General features: G+C 38.5%; 1 long non-coding RNA gene across 4 annotated transcripts; it reads left to right on the top strand.

Moving 5' to 3' along the window:
• Nucleotides 1-3,938: 3,938 nt before the first annotated feature.
• Nucleotides 3,939-4,958, top strand: LOC145162596 (uncharacterized). 4 transcript variants are annotated; one of them, XR_013739196.1, is made up of 4 exons: nucleotides 3,939-4,200; nucleotides 4,379-4,449; nucleotides 4,556-4,638; nucleotides 4,734-4,958. It is a non-coding gene; the product is annotated as an uncharacterized LOC145162596 (long non-coding RNA). The 4 variants fall into 4 exon arrangements; XR_013739197.1 differs by having other exon boundaries at nucleotides 4,379-4,466; XR_013739195.1 differs by lacking the exon at nucleotides 4,379-4,449 and having other exon boundaries at nucleotides 3,955-4,029; nucleotides 4,135-4,200.
• The last annotated feature ends 19,298 nt before the right edge of the window (nucleotides 4,959-24,256 follow it).

The raw sequence follows: 24,256 nt of genomic DNA, 5'->3' as shown, positions 1-24,256 counted from the left end.
CAACTTATAGATCTTAATCTTGGGAAGGTCTTAACTGGTAAAGTCATCAACTTTAAGCTTTTGCATAGCTTAATAGAGCCCAAAATCAAACCTTAGGTCCATAACACTCTTTAATAACCTCAAACTCTTGCATGACTGAAAATTAGCAACAAAGACTTCGTTTTTATGACACATGATCCTCATAAACAACATAAAATGGAAAACTTGAGCTCTGAAGTAGCTTTTACTTACAAGAACCAAAACGATGGGACCAAAAGCTTGTAAATCAAGGCTCTAACCTAGATCTAATCATAGAACCATAAGAGTGAGAGATTTTAACCTCCAAAAGCTTGCAAATGTGATGTGGATCTTCAAGCTCCAATCCCACTAATCCTAAATGATGAACTTCTCCTTCTTCGACAAGGCACCAAGAACACTCTAAAGGTAAAAAAACAACCTCTCAAGGATTAGGGTTTCGAAATGGTCATTTGGGGAAAGTGGAGGTTGATTATGAAGAGGCCTCAAGGGATTTAAGGTGTTTAAATAAGGGCTCAACCCTAAAATATTAAGGTTTTGGGTCAGCTTGAGTACCCCCTATGTATACACCATGTACACCCAGCGTACTGCATGAGGTCTGCCTCATTCTTAAATGACCTACGCCCTGTGTACTCATCAAGTACGCCATGCGTAGGGACCAATTTTGCATGAAAATTAATAATTAAGCTTTGAATGTAAAATACCTAAGAATCAGGTGTTACAGAATGAAGAAAGTTGAAGAAGAGAAAAGAATATGGAGGGAAATGGTGACATTAGTAGAGGCATCTGGCGTTGGGGGCAAATGTTGCCAATGATCGTGTAAGAAGAACAAGAAAGGGCATGATTATATCTTTGATACCATATTAGGTAAGACAAAATGGTTCGGCCACCCACTATGCGAGGATACGATGACGGGGTTCACCCTTTGGGAGATATGCTAAGACATTGTACTACATCACATACCCTCTCATTAACAACTCATAATTTCAAATTTTAAAGCCCCGTGACTTGAACACTAAACCTTTTATGTTGAGAGGCATACGTTTTACCCGATAGACCGTCACATATTTAGTTCATGTAAATAACAATTCTCAATAAACACCAATATATCGAGTTACAATACACTATAACGGGCCTACCAATGAGCTAATTAAGAGCACCAATGGGCTAATTAAGAGTAGTACAACATTGGCCTAACAAATAATACAACATATGTATTACTAATACATTGTGACTTAATAACTAATGATAAATTAGTGTAGCCGGCGATATTGACTTTTCAATAGCCACCACTCTGGAATGCATGACATTGACATCGACCTTCAATCGCGTGGAGTTACCCTCGTCAAAGGGCATGCTTACTTGCTTACGCCAACTCTACACAGTAGTGTAGACCGACAAAGTGAAATTATGCCGTAATGCCGTCCGTTATCACTCCTACTCTTCTAGCATACTATAAAAAATATTATATTTGGTATTTATGAATAGTGATCTATGAAACTTGTTCTTATACTATTCACATAATTCCAAGATATCACATTTGATTTTACACATAATTTTGTTAATTAATTATAATTATTTGCTACTCGCATTCATCTAATTAAACAATGTACAAGCACCACTAGAAAAAATGGTATTAGCGACAGAATTTTAGTGACGGAAAAAATCCGTCGGAAATTACAACGGATTTCCAACGGATTAAGAAAACCCGATTACAAAGATTTTACCAACAGTTTGCTAACGATTTAGCGACAGAATAAACATCCGTCGGTAAGTCATTACAATTTTCCGAAGGAATACCCACGGAATTTAAGAACGGATTCGAGACGAAATTTAATAACGAACTAGCAACGGAAATTAGAATGCCTATTCTGTATGGGCTATTGACCCCCCAAGGCCCAAGCCATTTAACCCAATCTACCATATTTTAAAACCCGATCCGATTCCTTATTTTGAAACCAATGTAACCCTTCTGCCTTCACGATGGCCTTCACGATCCAGATACGCTTTTCGACCGTCGAGCTTCGACCATCGCACACACTTACCAGTTACAAGTGTGCAACCATCGCCGCTTACTTGTGCAATCGCCAACCATCGCGACCTCCTCTCTTCTTTCTTCTCGTTTTCCCCCTTGACTGCACGATCCAGGTATGATGTTGCCCTAAATCGTTTTTCCGTTTCCTTTTACTCTTTCGCACTATGTTCGAAATCGCACAAATGAAACCCACTCACAACAATCGACCTCGATTTCATGATTATTTTTCCGTTTTACGTCAGATTGGGAACGGAATTGGTAGAGGAGGGTACCGTATTCAGAAGATTCGAGACACTACGAGAAAACGTCAAATGCAATACGGTAAATGTAATACGGTTATTACAATATCTCTATTTCTTTCTCATTATCCGATATGACTCTTCCTCTCCTTTCTCTCTATTTCTTTGTTGATGATTCTACTTGTGGTTTGTAAGTGCACATAATGTGTTCGATGTATTGCCTCATTGACATTATTTATGGTTTTTGACTTAGATTTCTGTTCTGATCCTTACCTTTCCGTTCATGATCAGTGGTGGTTTGAATTTAGGTTAATTGGTTTTAAGAACATCTTGTTATTGTTTGTTTATAACTGACTCGAGAGGATTTGGATGATCATATAACGATATCTTTTCCTATCAACTCCTGTCCAGTAGATAAGTATTTAGAAACATGGACAGCAATACATTTTCTTATCCCCCTTTTTAGTAGTTATTGGAACATTCAGATTAAAACTAAAACTGGCGCTGTGCTTATCTAGATTATTTTCCTAATCAGCTACAAACAAAAAACCTTAGGAACCAATAGAGAAAATCCAATACAAATTGTATAGCTTTACATTATCAACCAAACTGATTTTGACTCCTTCCTTTTGCTTCTTTGTTTATACAACAAAAGACTATGGTTAATGCTGCATGGCTCATTAGTTTAGCATCTTGTTTTCATAAAGTTCGATTTTTCTTGTCTATGTTTATACGTGTATGCTAGTCCCCTGTTTATAACCTTTGTGTTCTATTTGGAAATGGCATATACGAAATCTCAAATGCAAATTTCTTTTTTCAAAGCCAAATGCTTACATTAAAAGGCTAAGAAATGGCATGTGAATTTGCAGCAAATAGTGCTTTAAAACCTAATTTCTACAAGATTTTGCACACCGTTAGGTAATGCCTATCCCACAAATCTCTTGCCTTCCAAGGGCATAATTGGAAATTGTTGTTTACATTAAAATATTAGCATCAAAGCAAACTCTGAATATCTTGATTTGTAGGGGATCAACTTGACCTGGAGCTTTGTTTCTTTGATCCAAAACATCGCAGGAAGGAAACATTTACTTTAAACAATTCATCTTAACGAAGGTGTAATTTACAAGTCTTTTATGCCTTACTTTTATTGCACTATATAGGGCTTATGTGATTAAATAACATTTTTTGTTGATGTTTTCAGCCATTTCAACAACAACTCATTAAGTGGTCAAATTCCTTTGGAACTTTCCAACTTATCTACTCTAATGCACTTGTGAGTAACATCATATGCATGCTTCTCTCTCTTCCTTTCATATGATAAGGGCATTCACGTCTTTTGCACCAATGAGAGATCAAGAGCGAGTCTCTGTCCCATCTTTCTGGGTGGGACAAAAATTGCAGCTTTTATCTCATTGACATCTGTGCCAGTTCCAGTCAAACACAGTACAATCTGTTTTATGTCTTGTCATTTATCTCTATATTTTTATATCTAAACTTTTTATGCCATATTTATTCATAGGCTTCTGGACAACAACAATATATGCGGTTATCTTCCATCAGAATTTGGAAATTTCCCAAATATGCTGATAGTGTAAGATAATATTTAGATCATAATGAATTAGTTAAATCATAAATGCTCATCTATTTGTTGATCCTATCATTCAGTCAACTTAATAACAATTACTTTGATGGAGCCGAAATTCCTGCTTCATTTGGAAATCTATCAAAAATAGTGAAATTGTAAGTTCTATTCAGAACATCCTCTGCTTTTTTTCATATACAATATAATGATAATGATTCTATAATAAACAAATAAATGAAAGTTTTGAACTTGTGTTGCAAAAGCCTTAGAAACTGTAGCTTGCAAGGAGTTGTGCCTGATCTTAGCAGAATACAGAATCTTAGCTATATGTAAGTTTTTTCCTTTTCTTTTAATGTCCCTCATTTCTAGGATGAAATATATCGCTTTGTTGCCTTATTGACCTTCAGTAATTAGTGTGTTATGTTACTTTTCTTCTTCTTGAAATTGGTTCAAATGAGAGGCTTGTGTTATGTTTGTTACCTCATTTCTAAGCATAATACTTTCAAGATTTAGGTTTAACTGAAGTACAATGCTATAATTCTACAAAGTTTGTTGGTTCAACTGTCGAAAGTCCAACAGTAAGTTGTTAACCAATGTATGCAACAAAGTGATTTTTTTATCAATTTATACAGATATGTGTTACTATTTTTTTTACGAATTTTGATTCTCATTTTTATTGTTTAGATGGAAGAAAGGATGACATTATGCAACATGGTTGTTGAAGCTGGTGGGAAAAATGGTATTTTTCCATCTGATGCTACATCGAGGTTCGTTTCATCATACTCTTTTCAAATATTTTAATCAGTGATGGTTACCTTTCCATGTAAATAGGATATAAATTTTAATTTTTACTTTTATACAGGTGCTTTTGGAAAAAGATTGGCTTGTTTTTGGGCATCCATTTTCAGAAAAGGCAGGAACTGAATCTTATCCGACAGTGGTTTATAATTACCTGTCATTTGTGTTTAAAAAAGTTTATATTAGATTTTTCTGACTTTTGTGTGTTTTATTACATCTTTGTGCATGAGAGTTGTTTAGAATTACCTATTATTTATGTTTAAAAACCTTTTAATTTTATATTTGTTGGTTTTAAAATATAGATGCATGTTTTAAAAAATTTATGTGTTGAATATGTAATTATTTTTAATTTTTTCATGAATTTATAATTTTTTTCATAATGCCAAAATCCGTTGCTAATCTGTTAAAAAAATCTGTCAGTAATCCGTTACTAAACTATTTCGAGATTCCGTTGGTAATCAGTTGGTAAATTATTCCGTCGGTAATCTGTTGGAAACATATTCTTGTCTGTAATCTGTTGCAAAAATATTTCCCGTTATTAGTTACCGACAGAAAAATCCGTCGCTAAAATTTTGTTGTAGCTGTCGGAAATCTGTTACAAGCAGTTAGCGACAAGAATATACCGACGGATTTTGGTCTGTTATAATTCCGTCAGTTAAGAGTATTAGCGACGGATTACCGACGGTTTTGGCCGTCGGTAATGCTCTTTTTTGTAGTAGTGAAGTCAAGAAATAATTGGTCAAGTCCAGGTGTGACTTGTGCAATTTCTTTGAACTTCATAATTCGATTTTGACTTCAAACTACAAATTGAATGTATAAAAATGATTATTTTCGGTTGATATCTATTTTAAAATATATTGTAAAAATCAATAGTTTATATATAAAATCATAAACTTCGTCATTTAAAATAGAAATTGAATATTACTAACCGGGTCTTATATGAATTTATCTTATTATAAGTGTATGACATATGCTAAGAACGTTCATTTTTACGGTATACTCTCTAAAACAGAAAATGATTAAGAACACCTTTTTTATTAAATACAATTGACCTTTAAATCAGATATAGATTATCAAACAAGTTTTATTTATTTAAACAAGTCTTATGAAATATTGTTTTTTTTTTTTTTCCTTAAAAAGCCTTAAAGTTACATAAAGATTTGATTAATAAATAATTTCCAAGCGATCAATAATAAGGATGAATGATCTATATATGATGTCAAATCGAGTTTTTGGTAGTAAACTAAATACGCATGGTTGTTACGAAAATGCTTTAAATTTAGGAAATTTAGGGTGCTACTAATTAACCCTATTAATTACAAGATGCATATGATCAGTGGGGGTCAACCAGGCACCCATACCCACACCCACATACATATGTCTTGAGGATGCATTTAGTAACCTGCAGATACAAATAGAATCATCCTAAAATTAATACATCGGTTAATTTGTAGTTAGTCGTTGATCGTAGGCATCCTGTCTAGATTAATTTACTTGTAAAAGCAATGAATATTTCATAATTTCAAAAAAAATCACAACTTATTTACAACGAAAAGTGAAATACAAATAATAAGATCCATCCACTTATAATTTAATTAATGAAGCTAGCTTACATACAAATAAAGTATACACGATTGTTCCCTTCTATACTGACCAAAGAAATCTTAATCAGCGCAACATAATTATTGATCATCGTTGTGAATCACATTAATCTTGTATGAACAAACGTTTTGTCTAATGCAAACATGTCTCACTCTATATAGACTCGAATCCTATGGATTAACTATCGTATCTTATTTTTTTGTTAAACAGCATGAATCAACTATCGTATTCGTATACAATTCTTATCGAAAAAGAAAAAAATCAGCACCTTTTAATTTGCTTATATATATCCCGTTTGGCTTTAACCAATCATCACAATAATCTCAACAAAATATTCAAACCAAAAAAGAAAAGGAATTGTTCAATCTTGAGGCGTAGAACCGATCACCGAGTTGTGTCGCTTTGAAGGAGCAGAAGGTGACACAGGTTGTCCTTTAGGCAGCATACTGAAGACTATTCTGAGCCGATAGTTGGAGCCCACGGCGTCGTTTTTTCTTCTAATTTGGTCCGGTGACATTGTAATAGTTTCCCGGCGACTGGTGGAGAAGGTGGGAACAACCAGGAGGATTGCGAGAAAGAGGATCGAGAAGAGGTGGTTCTTCCATGGGGTTTTTCTTGAAAAGGAGGCCATGAGATGGCGGCTGTTGTGTAGGGTTTTTGAGTATATATGCATGACTGGGTGGTGTAAAGAAGGAGAGAAGTGAATTGCACGCCAATGACTACGACTATTTTGTGCAGTGTGTTCTTCAATGTCAACTCATGACTTACTTCCTCCGGGTGTATTGCATTATCTTTTTGTATACGTGTTTTCTCATTCCCTTTTTTAATTATATTAAAGGGTTTTATCAATCATGTATTTGTCTAGTTTTATAACTTTGTTATTTTTTAATTCAATCAGTTTATGTGATATAAATCATCAACAAATTATTTGAAATGTGATAATTGTGTTGTTGAAATCTTTGTTGAAACGTGTTTGATAAATGTTAATATGAAATCAGATAAATGTTTTTGTTTTTGTTTTAAAGTTAAATTGGTAATTTTTCTCATTCAACATATTCATTCAACAATCTTGCCAGACAACATTAAATCATTTAGAGATTTGAATCGTACATGTATAATATATGTTGAATCCAAGATTGTTTCTCCAAAAGAGCTTTTGTGGAGATGATAGACACCAACATACAAAAACACATAATAGACTGTTAGTTGATCCAACATAAATGCGATGTCGCGTTCTTAGAAGGCTTGCCATGTGATCCTATATCGTTGTTGTACATAGTCATTGATTTGGTGTGGAGCAGATTGAATACTTAGCTTATGTCTTCATAGATTGAATACTTAGCTTATGTCTTCATAGATAAATGAGAGGAAGACAAACGATGTCAAAAGAGACAACTTAAAATGGATGCAACTTTTGATCCATGTGGGGTATGGAGACCCACTTTATATCGGCGGTAATATCTTTTTGAGACAGAGCTCCTAAGAAATACAAAATGCATTTACCCAATATGTCGCCGCGAAAAACGTTTGTTTAGACCTTCAATTTCAATTTTCTGTCAATTTCATCCCATTTAATTATCTTATTTTAAAATGGATTTATGGTGAACATGAGTCGGTTTTGCGTTAAATATGAAGTTTATGTCGTTCCACCTATACTTGTTTCAAGCCACTATGTTTCCACTCCTTGTCCTTAATTTGAAGTTTTTGTTCACCCTGTTGAAGACTCCTCTGTCACATAAGTTCCCATTGTTTATATCCCATCTATGGTTGTTCACGCTAATCTTCATGACGTTTGAGATCATACTATTTCTCAAGTCATTGGAGATTTTACAGACTGTTTATAACCAATCTATGCTTGTTCACTCTAATCTTCGTGATGTACGAGATCACCCTATTTCTCAAGTCATTGGAGATTTTACAGCCGGGGTTCACACTCGTCGTCAAGCATCCTCAAACTTTTGCATGTTTCTTAATTTTGTCTCTCATAATATTGTGTATGTGTGGAATTCATTAAGCTTTGTGTTTACCAATTTTCTTTTAAAAATAATGTTTCAGGTATATACGATGGTTAGGCATGATTGTACATACTGGCTCGAGGCGGGATGTTGGTTTTTGGAAATGATATTAAATTGGTTATGTTTTCATAAATTTTAGTATTATATATATATATATATATATATATATATGTGTGTGTGTGTGTGTGTGTGTGAGATACTGTTCATGGGTTACTTTGGTAGTCCACCGCCTCAAATACATACCTTTACGCCTCAAATATATATATATATATATATATATATATATATATATATATATATATATATATATATATATATATATGTGTGTGTGTGTGTGTGATACTGTTCATGGGTTACTCTGGTAGTCCACCGCCTCAAATACATACATTTACGCCTCGTTCCTGAATTTAACAAAAGAAAAGAAGTGAAGAGAAAATAAAGTCATGAGAGAAAAGAAGAGAAAGGAAAGGAAAACAAAATTTTCTTTTATGTTCCCGGGACGGAGAGAAGTGGAAAGAAAATGAATCATTTTATTATTTCTTTCCAAATCCTCCCAAATCGGAAGGAAAGTTGGGAAGGAAAATAATCATCATATTTCCCTCCATTTCCTTCCACTTCCCTCCTTTAAATGAAAGGAGGGAAAACCAATTTCTTCTATTGTCATTTCTTTTCTTTCGTAAAAGTTGAACTCGGAACGGGGTGTTAAACCTCATTTCCACCACCTCAAATACTTCCTCCAATTACCGCCTCTTGACCCAATCGATTTATCGACTTTCTTCCACAGCCTTTGACTGTTTCGATTCTCTTTCCCCTCCCATTGTTCTTCCACCGCCATTGCCTCATTCTATGCGATTCAGGTTTAGAGATCGATTTCGCTGCGTTCTTCCTTTGTAACCTTCGTATAGTTGCAGTCGACCAAAGATGCAATCAACAATGTTTCCTCCGGCAATTATCACCACCACGCGACAGGAACCACCGATTGAAGCCGAATATTTTCGATTATCACCATCACACCACACGAACCACCGGGGAGTATTTTACCGGCGACAATATCGGTATTTCCGACGATAAGGTCGACAGCCGTCGGCGATTTCGGTACACTATATTTATTAACCATGGTGGGTGTTTCTTTTATGACTTAATTTGAAGTAGCTGAAGTCAGCACCACCCTCACCACTGATTGCTCCTGTTGTCCCCTCGTAGGTAAGATTTCACGTAAGATAGATGCTTATCTATACTCCGGTTGTGAACCCTAATTAACTTTGAAATTTTCAATTTTTTCCTCAGTTATACAACATCGACAATAAGATGGGAAAATCCTTATCTGATCCATGTTTGTTGGAAACTGCATAAGGAAGTAACATACGTTGTTTTTTTTAATGAATGGGTTTCAATTTCAACTTTTCTTTTGATTTCGAATTTTTTGTTACTTCTATTAATGTTTCTATAAATTTTTCTTTCCCAGAAGGAGAATGTGGTGGCCTTTGATGAAGAAACGCATCCGCTTTTCACTTTTTCCTCTCATCGATGTCTCTTTCTGTATTTTCCATGTTCATAATTTGTTTATCTTCATTTTAATATTTTCAAGAAATAAATTGAGTAGCTTTTAGTACTTCTTGATGGTCTAAAGTTGTGAAGAGAACAAAAAAAGGGGAATTAGGTTCAGATAGTTCAAGATTCTTCTATCTTCATGAGTTGAGATGTATTGAGGAGGTTAAGAGGGTGAAGATGCTTTAAGATGGTGGTTGGTGGCTGGTGGTGGCAGCTGCATATTCTTCAAATATTGAAAAAATTGGGTCTGAATCTGGGTTTGATCATTTGTAAGAGGCTTATCAAAAGATGAAGATGGTGATGATTACATTGCTTCATAGTCTTTACAAATATATCCAAAATTAATGATTTAAAAGAAATGGTATTAATTTGGAAAGTTCATTATGTTCAGTGTCATCAACAATGTAAGTAGAATTGCTTTTTTTGAACATATGAATTACCTGAATCAACATTTAATAAAGATGAAACATGACAACCTTTGAAAATCAATGTATGTTGCATGAGAAATAACAATGTACTTTTGTTTATTTTTGTATTATAACATCCTTCTACTGTAAAAATTTTCAAAATAAAATGTTGTAATAGAAAAGTGCAAGTAAGATGCTCTAATAAACAAATTGTTTCCTTTTACTGTAATATTTTACTCTAAAAAAAATTCTTATAATTATCAACACATTGTACTTCAAAAAAAGCTATCCAATATTATACGAGTTGTTTACACCGTTTATTCTTTTTATTAAGGTAATGTACTACCTAGTTGTACTTTTAATCTGTTATTATAAATTTCAGCCAGTTTAACCAAAAACAAATGTCCACATTTTTAATATGATATAGGGACCAAAAAGGTTACAAAAACCTTAAACAATGACCAAATTTACAAGAGAAAACTTATTTTGGAAAAAAAATGAAAAAATCGGTTATAGTCGTGGGCCAAAAGTATAATTTACCCCAAGTGAAAATAACTTGCTTTCTTTTCAAAAACTATAAACCAAAATTTTCAAATTGTCAATAAATAATCATAACAGCTATTAGAAAGATAAATTATATTTAACGGAGAATTTCAAGTATTTGATTATTATTTATTATATGTTTGAAAATGAATGTTGAATTTTTTTAATTATTTCAGGATTATAATGCCACAATGATATTTTACTGGGCCCCATTTTTGTTACGATCAAACTCTAATGATCCAGAGATACACAACATACCAGCAAATTTGAAAGTCGTGTAAGCATCATTTCACACATTTTTTTTTAGATTTTACAATTTCCCTATTTTAATTTATTTTTATTTGCAAATAAATCATCGTAAATTTGATGAAATGGGAGAGGATCATTTGATGAAGGGGCAACAATATAGGATAAAATCGAGAGTCCTTTTGCATATGGAGATATGATGGTGCAAATGATATCAGTGTAGCAATACATGACAAGAATGGAATCGACATTCCAAGTCTAATGAAACATGTCAAGTGACACAAAAGAGTAAAATGATTTGGTGGAGCAAATGCATATCAACTTAAAGTTATCAATAGGATACTTAAACTATCCATAGTTATCGACCTATTGTACCGTTTTTTTTTTTTTTTTTTTTTATTTTCCGCATCAGATTTTCAAGTAACTTTATTAGATTTAGCACTAAAATCTCAGGGGAAACACAACCACCTCGGTAATCAGCAATTCCATCCCTGTTTTCATTGATTTTATGTGTAATTTTCAATATTTACCTATGTGTTCATTACTTATAGAAAATAAGGTATGGAGAGGCAACTACTTTGACAACTAATGGAGAGAAGAAAGGCCTGAAGGAATGGCAGCTACATCCAGATTCTATGTTGTTGGCATGGCTAATTAACAATCCGTTTTAAATATTTAATCAATAACATCTTTTACAGTGGAATACCTTCTAACCCCCGCGAAGAACCAAAACGGAATGCTTCCGCTTATTTAAAACGAAGAGGGGATGTCGTATTTCTTTTTGGTATTGTTGTCATATATATCAGAACCAGCAACAATTATGACATGTGTATAGTATGTGAAAATAGAGGATAGTTTTGTATTCAACTGGTATTGCCATTTTTGGGTGGGTATATTTCTCTTTTTACCATTTTAATATATTCATGATTGGATTTTCTGCTTTTTAAATATTTTATCCGAGTAGAATGGGTTTGTTTAGTGTTTGGATCTTTTATCAACCTTGAAATTCTACAAATTTCCATTTTTGTCCCTTTCTAAACTAAATTAAAGTCTCTGTAGAAACTTAAATTCATAGGCATTTTTCTGTAATCTCCATGGCAATTCCCTCTTGTAAGCATTTTTACCCTTCGAAAATTAGTATAACCTTTTTACATCTATCAGTTATATATGCTATAACTAATGCATATATTTTCATTTCATGTCATTATTGTTAGTCGGAACCACAACGGTTCTGATGAGTCTCAAGAAGACGACAAAGCTTGTAATGATCTGTGTTATCGGCAACCCACGCAATGTGGGAATCTTCTCTAGTTATAACTAATGATGTTTGGAAATTGAATTGATCTTACGGTTTGGTATTTCATTTGTTTTTGAATAAAATATATTAAATAGACGATTTATGCTAGTTTAAAAAGTTCAAATTTATTGGAAATTTTGGGATGTTACAAGTTGGTATCAAAGCACAGCTTGAGAGAATCAGACTCACTTTGGTGAGTTCTAAACTCAAGTTTGCAACTCAAGAGTTATTTTAAAATAAATTTTATGAAAACAAAAAAATGGTTGGAATAAGGTTATCGCAAACGCAGTGTGTACAATCACCCAGTGCTAGAGGAAAAGGGAAAGTGTTCAAATCTTATTTATTGTCTTTAGATATAAGATTGTTATATGTATGCTAGATAGCCTGATTTTTTACATGCTATGTTGGATGTCGGTTATGTGTTATTTATAATTTGTGTTAGTACTCATAGGTTGTTAAGTGAATGCCTAGAGTTGTATACAATAGGAACTAAATAGACTTAGAATGCATGATTTAGCCTGGTGCGCAACTCTTGTTTAAGTCCAACCGTTTTGGTGCGGAATCTTTTATTTGAGTGACTATCTGGTTTCACATTGAATACAATTGTGCATTCACGAGACGACACGTCAAGACTGGAGGAAATTCCATGAGATGTAGGATTGCAGGGTGAGGGTGATTCTTACGGATCTAGGAAAATGTAGCAAATGTTGATATAAGGTGGACATGATAGAATTGCTTGTTATACTAACTACTCGAATGTTGCTTGCTTTGTGCTAAGAGGGGTCTATACTGATTTTAGCTAACTATTAAGTGAATGTGTTAGGTTACATGCCATAAAAAATAAATAGTTTTAGAATGTTTGATTTGGCTCTATTGCGCAACTCTTATTTGAGTCTAGCCATTGCAGTGATGGATCTTTTAGCCGAAGGACTTTTTAACTGTTGTTGCATGTAATTGTATTCGTAAGATAGTTAGTTGATATCGGTAGAAGTTTCTTTTGCAGTTAATAGCAAGGTGGGTGGGAGTCCTAGTAAGTTAGGAAGAGTGTTGACATGTGCTGGTGTAGGGCACATCGTCAGATTTGTCGGTGAAAAGTGACTTAGCTACTTTGGGAAGAACCTTGGAGCAGGCATGGATTGATGTGGACGGTCGTAGTAGGGCCCCTTCTATCAAAAGCACATGATCCACGCCCGAGTCAAGAGAAGTCACAACGTCTAAGGAACTGAGTGTAGTAATGTTCATATGGTTATATGTTTATTATTAAATTGTAGTATTCTTAAGGTTTCCCCATTCGATTGTAGAATGATGTCTAAGAGAGATGGTGCTACGGGATCGACTAGTGGACAGAGTGTCACTGAGATACTAAAGATGATTACGACGGTGATGTCAGATGCTATTGGGAAAGGTGAATGGGGATACCAGTGAGCGAGTAGATAGAAAATGGTGTAATAGTAACACTTAAATGTGTGGTGATGAGTTATATTTATATTATACAGAATGTCGATTATGCGACTTGGAGCAGAGAGCTTTGACATTGGCTCAGACAACGCAGTCCTGCGTGATTGGATTGATGCTGAGGTCTCATAAGACCTTACTAGTGGAGTTGTCTAATATCATTAGACAAATCACTAGTAGGTTAGTCGTCTGGTTCGAGGAGTAGGTTGAAGCCCTTCTGACTGCTGATAGGATAGTGGAGGCATCTTAAGAGATATGCACACACACACACACACACACACACACACACACATATATATATATATATATATATATATATATATATATATATATATATATATATATATATATATATATATATATATATATATATATATATATATATATATATATATATATATATATATATATATATATATATATATATAGAGAGAGAGAGAGAGAGAATGAGTGTGAGAGAGAGAAAGCGATTAGTTTAGAGACAAGCTGGGGAAGATTAAGCAGGTGTATGGTCGACTCTGTCGAAAACTATCAAGAAGGTTTGACGTTGTTGTGCCAAGAACTGGAGGTCAGAAGAATCACGAAATTTGTCGTAAGGGTGGAAGGACCCACGTGTTCGTCTGCTGCAAGTCTAAATGCGGTAGGTATATACGGAAAGGACACGCTCGTCAATATTGCATATTAGGGATGAAGATATGTCACCTTTTCCATCATTGTGATCACATTAGGGCCTCAAGATGTTGCTAGTATGTTTCTTCGTGTTAGTGTTGTTATTATACCCTAATTATATACCTTCGGGAATGTATAGCCAGCCTTTTATCATTTTTAGTGTGCCCGGGTTGGAAAGATGTACGAGTAGGTTGCATAGCCTTATAATTAGTTATTTGACTCTCTATTTGAACTTGTATCGTGCACGGGTGCTTAAACCAATTCCGACTTGGGAATAAGTTGCTCCTAAGACCGTTTAAACTTAGCAGGAAGACGATGCTGTTTGGAAGTTTTGGAGCACCTTCAAAAGTTAGAGGTAATCGGTCGATTGGATATGGAAAAAATAAGACATTTGAGGATGTGTCGGTCGTATGTGATTTTGTAGGAGTTCTCTTTGAGAAGCTCTGATATCTTTTCGTGAAAAGAGAGTTCTACTTAGCTCCGTATTATGCATAGTCACATAGAATTTGAACTATATGGTCCGTTAATTAGAGGTTCGATCAGTTAAGGGCATCATCAAAGGTTTGTTGGATTCCAAGTAGGGAAGAGTTACTCATCCATGGTAACAGTACAAGGACCACTTAGACCTCAGTATAGTAGGGAAGATTTAAGACATGTTGTTGAAGGTTTCTGCAACTTTTAGTCTTTTCCGGAGACACGTGTAGGGAAGAGAAAGAGAAGACAAGTTTCAGATATGGGTGATTCAACTCAAAAATGGTGTATTATTGTCGCCTATATGTATTCAAGAATGTTGTGTGTTCGTTCGTCTTTAGCGAGTGCGACTTGTTCGAGTAAGCGCTCATCAAATGTTTTGAGCCATCAACATCAATTTGCGTTTTAGAGATACTTGGATAGATTCTGGTTTAGGATCATGGTGAGGGTCTCCCTGTCTGTTCTTGTTTGATGAAGGCTTGGAGATTCGAGGCATGGTCCGAAAACCGGATAGATCTAGGTTCCTAGGGTTTAGTATTCCAATTTCTTCTTGGCTATTATTATTTGGGGATGTGGGATGATGGTTGGATTCCTTCACGTTAGTAGGATGATAAATTTATACCTTTGGGCACATTGAGTTGTTGGTTGTGAGGCAGACAGGTCGTTTAGGATGATATCAAAGCCGGCGAGTGTTGTGAGCAGAGGAAATGGTAATAAAAAATCTACAAGTCTATGGGAGGTAGTCACATTTCTATAGATCCGCAATGATGGGTTATGAGATTATAATTAGTAGGTAGATCCGCAATGACGTGTTTAGACTAGTTAATCTGATTGTTCGGTAACTACTTGATGGGTGTATCTCTTTCAAAAAAAATTGTTTGATGAAGGTACGATGATGCACGGTTCGGTGCAAGGTACGAGACCTTAGGTTCAAAGAGGAACAATGTAAGATTAGATTTGGGCTACGTTGCTAGACATGGTTAAGGATTTAGATGACGAGATACTCTACTATTCGATTAAAGTAAGTGTAGTTACTGATGCTCTTTGTTAGAAGTCAACTATTGAGCCACTTCGGGAGTTATATCGTTGAATGACAACATTTACTCCTCTGTTGGAGTTGTTATAGAAGGTACATGAAGTGGCATTTTTGGAAGAGAACGCCAAACGAGAAAGAGTTTCAGGCCATATTCTGACTGTTAATCAGGACAGTCGGGGTTATTTGATATGTTATAGTCAGGTTAGTGTTTGTATACTAGAGTTAGCTATCATGTATCGACGTTAGGGAAGTCGTAACCAAGCTCGGGTTGATAGTTTTTCTTGTCTCTCATTGTGTCTCGGTTTTAGGAAAGGTTTCAGGATCAAATGGGTACTCAGTTGTGATTTAGCATGATTTCCAATCGCGTATTGGCATGTCGTCATTCGTTCTGTTGTGTGAAAAGAAGTATAGAATGCCTATGTGTTGGGCGAGATTGGACATCATATATTGGGGAGCACTGTTATTGTGCTGACAATGACTGAGATGATACAGATGGTACGGGAGCAGTTAGTGACTACTTAGAGTCAGCAGAAGAACTACGCCGACAAGAGGCGATCATAATTTAGAGTTTCAGGTAGGAGACCACGGGTTATTGATGGTTTCATCATGGAAATAGGTGATTAAGTTCCGCAAGAGCGAGAATTTAGGACCCCAATATATAGGTAATTACAAGAATATTGTTCAAGTATGGAAAGTGGTGTATCGATTAGAGATGTATGATGAGTTGAGGTTGATCCACAACACCTTCCATGTGTCTCAACTCCAGAAGTGCTTGGTGGTTCAGATGGAACTAGTTCCACTAGAGGACATATAGATTGTGAAGCAAATTAATTATGTTGAGAAGTCGATTGCTATCCGCAAGAGAAAGATAAAGACCTAGTGCAACAAGGAGATAGGGTTAGTAAAAGTCCAGTTCGATACCATAAGAGTTCTGAGTGGACTTGAAAGCTAGGTGCAGGGTTGAGAGTGTTGTATCTAGAGTTGTTCATTAACGAAGACTTCAAGGGCGAAGTCTGATTCAAGTTAGGGAAATTAGTAACACTCTGTTTACCAGTATTCGCCTTTATAGTATTTATATAATAATAATAATAATAATAATAATAATAATAATAATAATTACAATGATGGTAAAAAAAAAGAGAAAGAGAATAAAATAGGTTGAAAACCTAAAATGAGATATATTTTTATGTTAGGGGTAAAAAGGAGCTAATTTATAAACCTAGGATGTAAAGTCTTTTTATCATAAGGGTAGATTATGTCATTATGGAGTAGTTTGTGGGTTAAACATCTGATTTTCAGAATCCTAAGAATATAACCGATGTAAGGAGACCATATCGTGTTTTCTCTCTTATTTACCTCCAAAACTCATGTGTATAACATATTAATTAAACCCTAAATTCGTTTTAGGTGTTTCAGCTCAAAGGAAGATCGCATAAGATAAATAGAGGGAGAATTGGGATGAGACGAGGAAGGTTTTCTCTAGGAAGAGGGGTGGTGGTGGCCAGAGTTGGTTCTGGAATTTCGTGATGCCTGACAAGAGAGTAAGGGATGAGGGGTTGTTTCTTTTTGTGGTGGAAGTGTGAACGCCAAGCAGGTATGAGTGGGTCTCGGGTTGCTTCGGAGGTTGCTTTGCTTTTGGGGGTGAGTTCCTCACTACACCATGTTGTGTTATATTTTCTCTACAATAGCTCGTGTGTGGTATGTATATATCGTTTATCTGGGTATTGCTAGGTTGGGTAGAGTCTAGTGGTTTGCCTCACGTATTGAGGCCTATACATGATAGGACTTGGCTCATCTAACTGAGGGATCAGGCGTAGCCAATGTGTCCCACAGGTTTGACGAACAAAGCAAGGGGGATCGGGCATGGCCAATGTGTCCAATGGGTTCGGGTACGGGGGATCAGGCGTAGCCAATGTGTCCCAAAGGCTCGATGAACTGAGCAAGGGGGATCAGGCATGGCCAATGTATGCATGCGTGAATATGTGTTGATACCATTTGTATATGAGTTTAAGGGTAAGGATGATATGATATGATATTATGTGTGTGTGGAATTCACTAATCTTTTTTCTTACCCCTTTACCCTTAAAAATATTGTTTCAGGTACACACTATGGTCGGGCGTGATTGTACACATTGGCTTGAGACAGGATGTTGGTGTGTAACACTGTAAATTTTCAAAAAAAAATTCATTTTTAAAATCACATAAACTCAACATTACATTTCCCAAAAACCACAAAATGCATAAGTTGTCAAAACACAAGTCAACAAATGTTTGATAAAATCCCAGAATCCTCAAAACCATGATCTTTAACTGGTGTGTACAATCAAGTCGGTGCCTTCCCGCGATTACCTGAAACACATATCACACAACACGGTAAGCACGAAGCTTAGTGAGTTCCCCAAAATACCACATACACAAATAATAAGCCTCTCATGGCTATAGCTCGCATGAACCCTCCGGTCATGCGTCTCGGTGAGGACCCTCCGGTCTCACGACCCGGTGTGGACCCTCCGATCATGTGTCTCAATGAAGACCCTCCAGTCTCACAGCTCGGGTTGGACCCTCCAGTCATGTATCTCAGTGACGACCCTCCGGTCTCACAACTCGGTTTGGACCCTCCGGTCCTAACTCAGTAAGGCACAGAATAATATAGCATATATCACAAAGACAGAATGTATAATATCACATAACTCAATATAAGCACATAGGACCCTCTGGTCGATAACTCAAATAAGACGCTCCGGTCACACAGTATTACCACTCAGGTAAGTATAGTGAGAAGACTCACCTCGTAAGCAAAGCAAATATGTCTCGCACTCAACGATCGGTCTAGACTCCTCCTACTCGTCTAGTGAACCTATACGGCTCATTGAGTTCCTCCTGTTCTCAGAAAAATCGGGAAAACTCCAACTCAACTTGTCGAGTTGTCTCATCAACTCGCCGAGTTGTAGCGCATCCAGACTGTCGGGGAAAACCCTAACCGACTCGTCGAGTTGGCTCATCCACTCATCGAGTCCCTTAAGTCCATTTCTCATTTAGACGATTTTAAGCAGAACTAAAGCCCGATACTCTAGATCTAGCCTCCCAAGGCTGAAATACCACGTAAAGCGGCAATCTTTATGTCCATGCATGGCACCTAGGGCTCCAAGTGCCAAAACAAGGCTCTATGGAGGGCTTAATGCATAAAACTTGGCCAATATCTTGATAAAGTTTGAATCTTTAGACCCAAGGGACCTCATACTGCCTAGATCTGAAGTTTCAACTTCATGGCATGCTCAAACAACTCAAAGGCTCAAAAAGGAAGATGGAAATGGCCACAAACTCCCTAAAGAAGAGATCTAACCAAACCATGATCAAGGTGATAGCTTTTTACCTACAAAAAGCAGCTAGAACTAAAAGAACATCGGATCCAGAGGTTTCTTCTCGTTCCAAGCCTTATGCTCTTCTTTCTCCTTCCAAAAATGAACCAAATCGCTCACTTTTAGTCTCTCTCTCTCTCTCTCTCACACACAAATGATACCAAATCGTTTAGGGTTTCTCTCAGTGTTTTAAAGTGATAAGGGAGGCGGAAATGAAGGCTTAAGGTCCTTTAAATAGGACACAAACCCTGAAAATTAGGGTTTTCATACTCAGCTCCTACTCGTCGAGTTGGGGTCCACCAACTCGTCGAGTAGACTCTAAAAATCATGCGGGTGTCTCCAATTCTACTCGGCGAGTTGGGGCCTCCAACTCGTCGAGCCGCCCTGAAAAATGAGTACCTCTTAATTAAATATTATATCTGGGAGTCGGGATGTTACAATTCTCCCCCACTAGAATCAACCTTCGCCCTCGAAGTCATCCTCCAGAAAAAACTCTGGGTACTTCTCCTGCATCTCGGACTCCGGCTCCCAAGTCCACTCGGATCCCTTCCGATGTTGCCACTGAACCTGAACCAAGGGCACCTCTTTATTCCTCAAAACCTTCACCTTCTTATCCAAAATCGCCACCGGCTACTCAATGTAGTTTAGGCGATCATCAACCTGAATGTCCTCTAAAGGAACCATTTTCGTCTCGTCGGCTACACGCTTCTTCAGCTGGGATATATAGAAGGTGTTATGGATCTGACTCAACTCTACAGGCAACTCTAACCGATAAGCTACCTTACCCACTCGGGCGATCACTCTGAATGGACAGATGTATCCAGGGCCCAGCTTGCCTCGCTTCCTGAACCGGATCACTCCTTTGCATGGAGATACCTTCAGGAGGACAAAATCCCCGACCTGAAACTCTAGCTCTGAACGCCGCCGGTCCGTGTAACTCTTCTGACGGCTATGGGCCGTCAGTAACCTCTGTATGACCTGTTGGATCTACTTTGTCGTCTTGAGCACTATCTCAGTGCTCCCCATCACTCTCTTCCCTACCTATCCCAAACAGATGGGAGTCCGACACCTCCTCCAATATAAAAGCTCAAAGGGAGGCATACTGATACTGGAGTGATGGCTATTGTTGTATGAAAAGTCAGCCAAGGGCAGATAAGTGTCCCAACTTCCACTGAAGTCCATAACACATGCGCGTAGCATGTCCTCGAGCGTCTGAATCGTCTGTTCGCTCTGCCTGTCCGTCTGTGGGTGATATGTGGAACTGAAATGCAACCGGGTACCCATATCGCATCGACACCTCGTGCGGTCCTCGGTAATTTGGTGATAAAATCCATGGAAATTTGTTCCCACTTCCACAGGGGAATCTCTAAAGGCTGCAAGTGGCCATGAGGACGTTGGTGCTCCGCCTTGACCTGGCGACAGGTCAAGCATCTCTCGACTACCCATGCCACATCTCTCTTCATACAGGGCCACCAATAATCCCTTTTTAAGTCCGAATACATCTTGGTGGCCCCCGGATGGATCGAGAATCTCGACCTATGGGCCTCCTCCATCAAAATACCTCGAGCTCCACCCGTATATGGCACCCATATCCGCCCACGGAAGGTCATAAGCCCTTGACTATCCGTCTCAAACTCAGAAATCTGCCCGATCACCCGCTCTCTCTTACGGATCTCTGGTCTCACGGACATCACTTGGGCCTCTCGGGTGGTATCTAAGAATGGAGTCATCACCGTCATCATCATGCACACGTCTCGGATCGGAGCACTCACTGCTCTACGACTCAGCGCATCGGCTACCACATGAGCGTTGCCAAGGTGATACAAAATCGCACAGTCATAATCTTTCACTGCATCCAACCATCTCCTCTGTCTCATATTCAGGTTGGGCTGATCCATAAAGTACTTCAGGCTCTTATGGTCCGTGTATATGGTACACCGGACACCATAAAGATAGTGGCACCAAATCTTCAGGGCGAACACCACCGCCCCCAACTCCAAATTATGGGTGGGATACCTCTTCTTATGAGGCTTCAGCTGCCTCGACGCATATGCTATCACGTGTCCCCTCTGCATCAACACAACACCCATCCCTGATATAGATGCATCACAGTAGACTACGAAGTCCTCTACTCCCACAGGAAGGGCTAACACTGGAGCTTTGCACAATCTCTGGCGAAGAGTATCAAATGAAGCCTGCTGCTCGGGCCCCCAAACAAAAGTAACACCCTTCCTGGTCAATCTGGTGAGAGGAACGACAATTTTGGAGAAATCTCTGATAAACCTCCGGTAGTAGCCTGCTAGGCCCAAAAAACTCCTAATCTCGGATGGGGATCTCGACACCTCCCATCACATGACTGCCTCAATCTTGGCCGGATCGACCAAAATCCCATTCTGGTTAACGAGGTGTCCTAAGAACTGGACCTCTCGCAACCAGAAATCACACTTGGAGAATTTGGCATAAAGCTTCTCCATCCTCAATACTCCAAGAATCTCCCGAAGATGCTCCTCGTGCTGTTCTCTAGACCTCGAGTACACCAAGATGTCGTCGATGAACATGATCACCGACCTGTCCAACATAGGCCTGCACATCCAGTTCATGAGGTCCATGAACGCTGCCGGTGCATTGGTGAGTCCGAAAGGGATCACCACAAACTCGTAGTGCCTGTAACGAGTCCTAAAGGTCGTCTTCTGGATATCCTCCTTGCAAAATCTCATCTCATGATACCCAGATCTCAAATCAATCTTGGAAAACGAAGACGCCCCCTGTAACTGTATGAATAAATCATCGATCCTCGGTAGTGGATAACAATTCTTGACCGTCAGCTTGTTCAACTCCCGGTAGTCGATGCACATCCGGTGTGAACCATCCTTTTTCTTGACAAAAAGGATCGGTGCTCCCCACGGTGAGCTACTTGGTCTAATAAAACCCTTCCCCAACAGCTCCTAGAGTTGCGAGGATAACTCCTGCATCTCGGGCGGCGCAAGTCGATATGGTGCCTTGGCAATAGGCGCCGGACCCAGAATCAAATCGATCCGGAACTCCACCTGCCTCTCGGGAGGCACACCCGGAAATTCCTCGAGGAAAACATTCAGGAACTCACACACTATCGGAACATCGGAGATAGAAATCGACCTCTCATTGGCAACTCTCCTATCCATCACATATGCTAAAAAGCCCATGCACCCTTGCTGTAGACTCTGCCTCGCCCTGGCAGCAGAGCAGAAAGCTGATCCAGATCTGGTCCCCTCCCCATACACAGTAAGTACTCCCCCACTAGGGTCTCGTATGGTCACCATCTGACGCTCACAGTCAATCACATCTCCAAACCGGATCAAGCAATCCATGCCCACTATGACACAGACATCACCCATCGCTATTGGCACCAGATCTATCGGGAACTCAACACCTAAAATCTCTAATACACATCCCCGGAATACATAAGTGGCAAAAACCGCATGCTTTTCGTCTATAGAAACCCTCAGTGGTCGACTCAACGCCTCGCGTCTGACACTAATGTGACGACGAAAAGATAAGGACACGAAAGATCGACTCGCACCCGAGTCAAATAACACCAAAACAGGAACAGAACTCACAAGAAAAGTACCTATATACAACACAGTATAAGCATAAACAAATCTCAAAATAACATAAATAAGGGGATACATACTAGAAACAACATCAAGCATTGCACGAACCTCCTCCGCAGTCAACTGAAATGCTCTCCCACGAGCCCTCGGATGCTCGGCCTTCCCCGTCCGACCATCAGTCACACGTAAAGCAGCAGGAGCAGTAGCCTGGGCTGATCCTTGAGTGAGCTGAGGACACTCGACCTTCCAGTGGCCCGTGTGGTTGCAGTGAAAGCAAACTGAAAATCCATCGGGGCAGTCCCTCGCCATATGCCCCTCTTTACCACATTTGTAGCAAATCTATGCTCGGCAAGACCCATCATGAATCTTTCCGCACTTGCCACAAGTGCGGCCCTTCTGGCCTCCAGCTCTCGAATCAGCGGGCTTAGCCCGCTTCGTCGCCGGCTGCGACTACAATGGTCACCTATCCCTCCCCTGCTGCTCTCAATCCTCTCTGGTCTGAATCTCCAGCTCAATCTCTCTCCTCCTGGCATTGGTCTCCAACTCGGCCAATGTCCGATAAGATGAGTTCGACACGAACTCCCAAATATCTCTCCTCAAGATGCTCAAATACCGGCTCACACGTGTCTGCTTAGTAGACACGTGCTCAGGGAAGAACAGTGCCCTCTCATGAAACATCCTCGTAATCTATGTCATGTTTCTGTCTTCTGCTTGAGAGACAGAAACTCCTGGGCCAAACGTTCCCTCTCCACCTGGGGAACATACTCATCTCTGAATAACTTGTTGAACCTCTCCCAAGTCACTGCAGCATGATCTGTAGGGGTAAAATCAGTCGTCACAAACTTCCACCAGTCCTTCGTGCCCAAGTGAAGCTGGTTCAGCGCAAACCAAACTCTCAGATGCTCCGGGCATGAACACGTATAGAAACACCCCCCAATGTCAGAGATCCATCTCATGGCAACAATCGGGTCCTGCGTCCCATTAAACTCTGGTGGCTTCGTCTTGTTGAACTCACAGAACAACAACGAGTTACCTCAGTGTGGCCTAGCAGCAGCTATGGCCGCGGTGGCTGCAGCAGCAGTAGCCTTCGTGACAGCAGCGTATCACTCATCGAATGTCTCAATCAATGTAGTCTTAATAGTGTCTCTGATAGCTGCGGCCACCTCCTCATGAGTGATCCTGTGGATCTCCTCGTCACTGGTGCCACTACTCCCGGGGTTGTTGCGGGTAATCACCATAGTCTCTAAAATACAAAAAACAAATCATCAGAGACTAGCTCAAGCACACACACACTCAGTTACCCACTCCTACATGCTCCTTAGCATCCTAAGATTCTTACTTGGGTC

This window comes from Lactuca virosa, chromosome 3 (assembly GCF_052849685.1).
Source record: "Lactuca virosa cultivar CGN04683 chromosome 3, Lactuca_virosa_CGN04683_v6, whole genome shotgun sequence".
NCBI classification, from domain to species: domain Eukaryota; kingdom Viridiplantae; phylum Streptophyta; class Magnoliopsida; order Asterales; family Asteraceae; genus Lactuca; species Lactuca virosa.
Note: the sequence above shows the minus strand (reverse complement) of the source record. Positions and strands in the feature narration are given on the sequence as shown.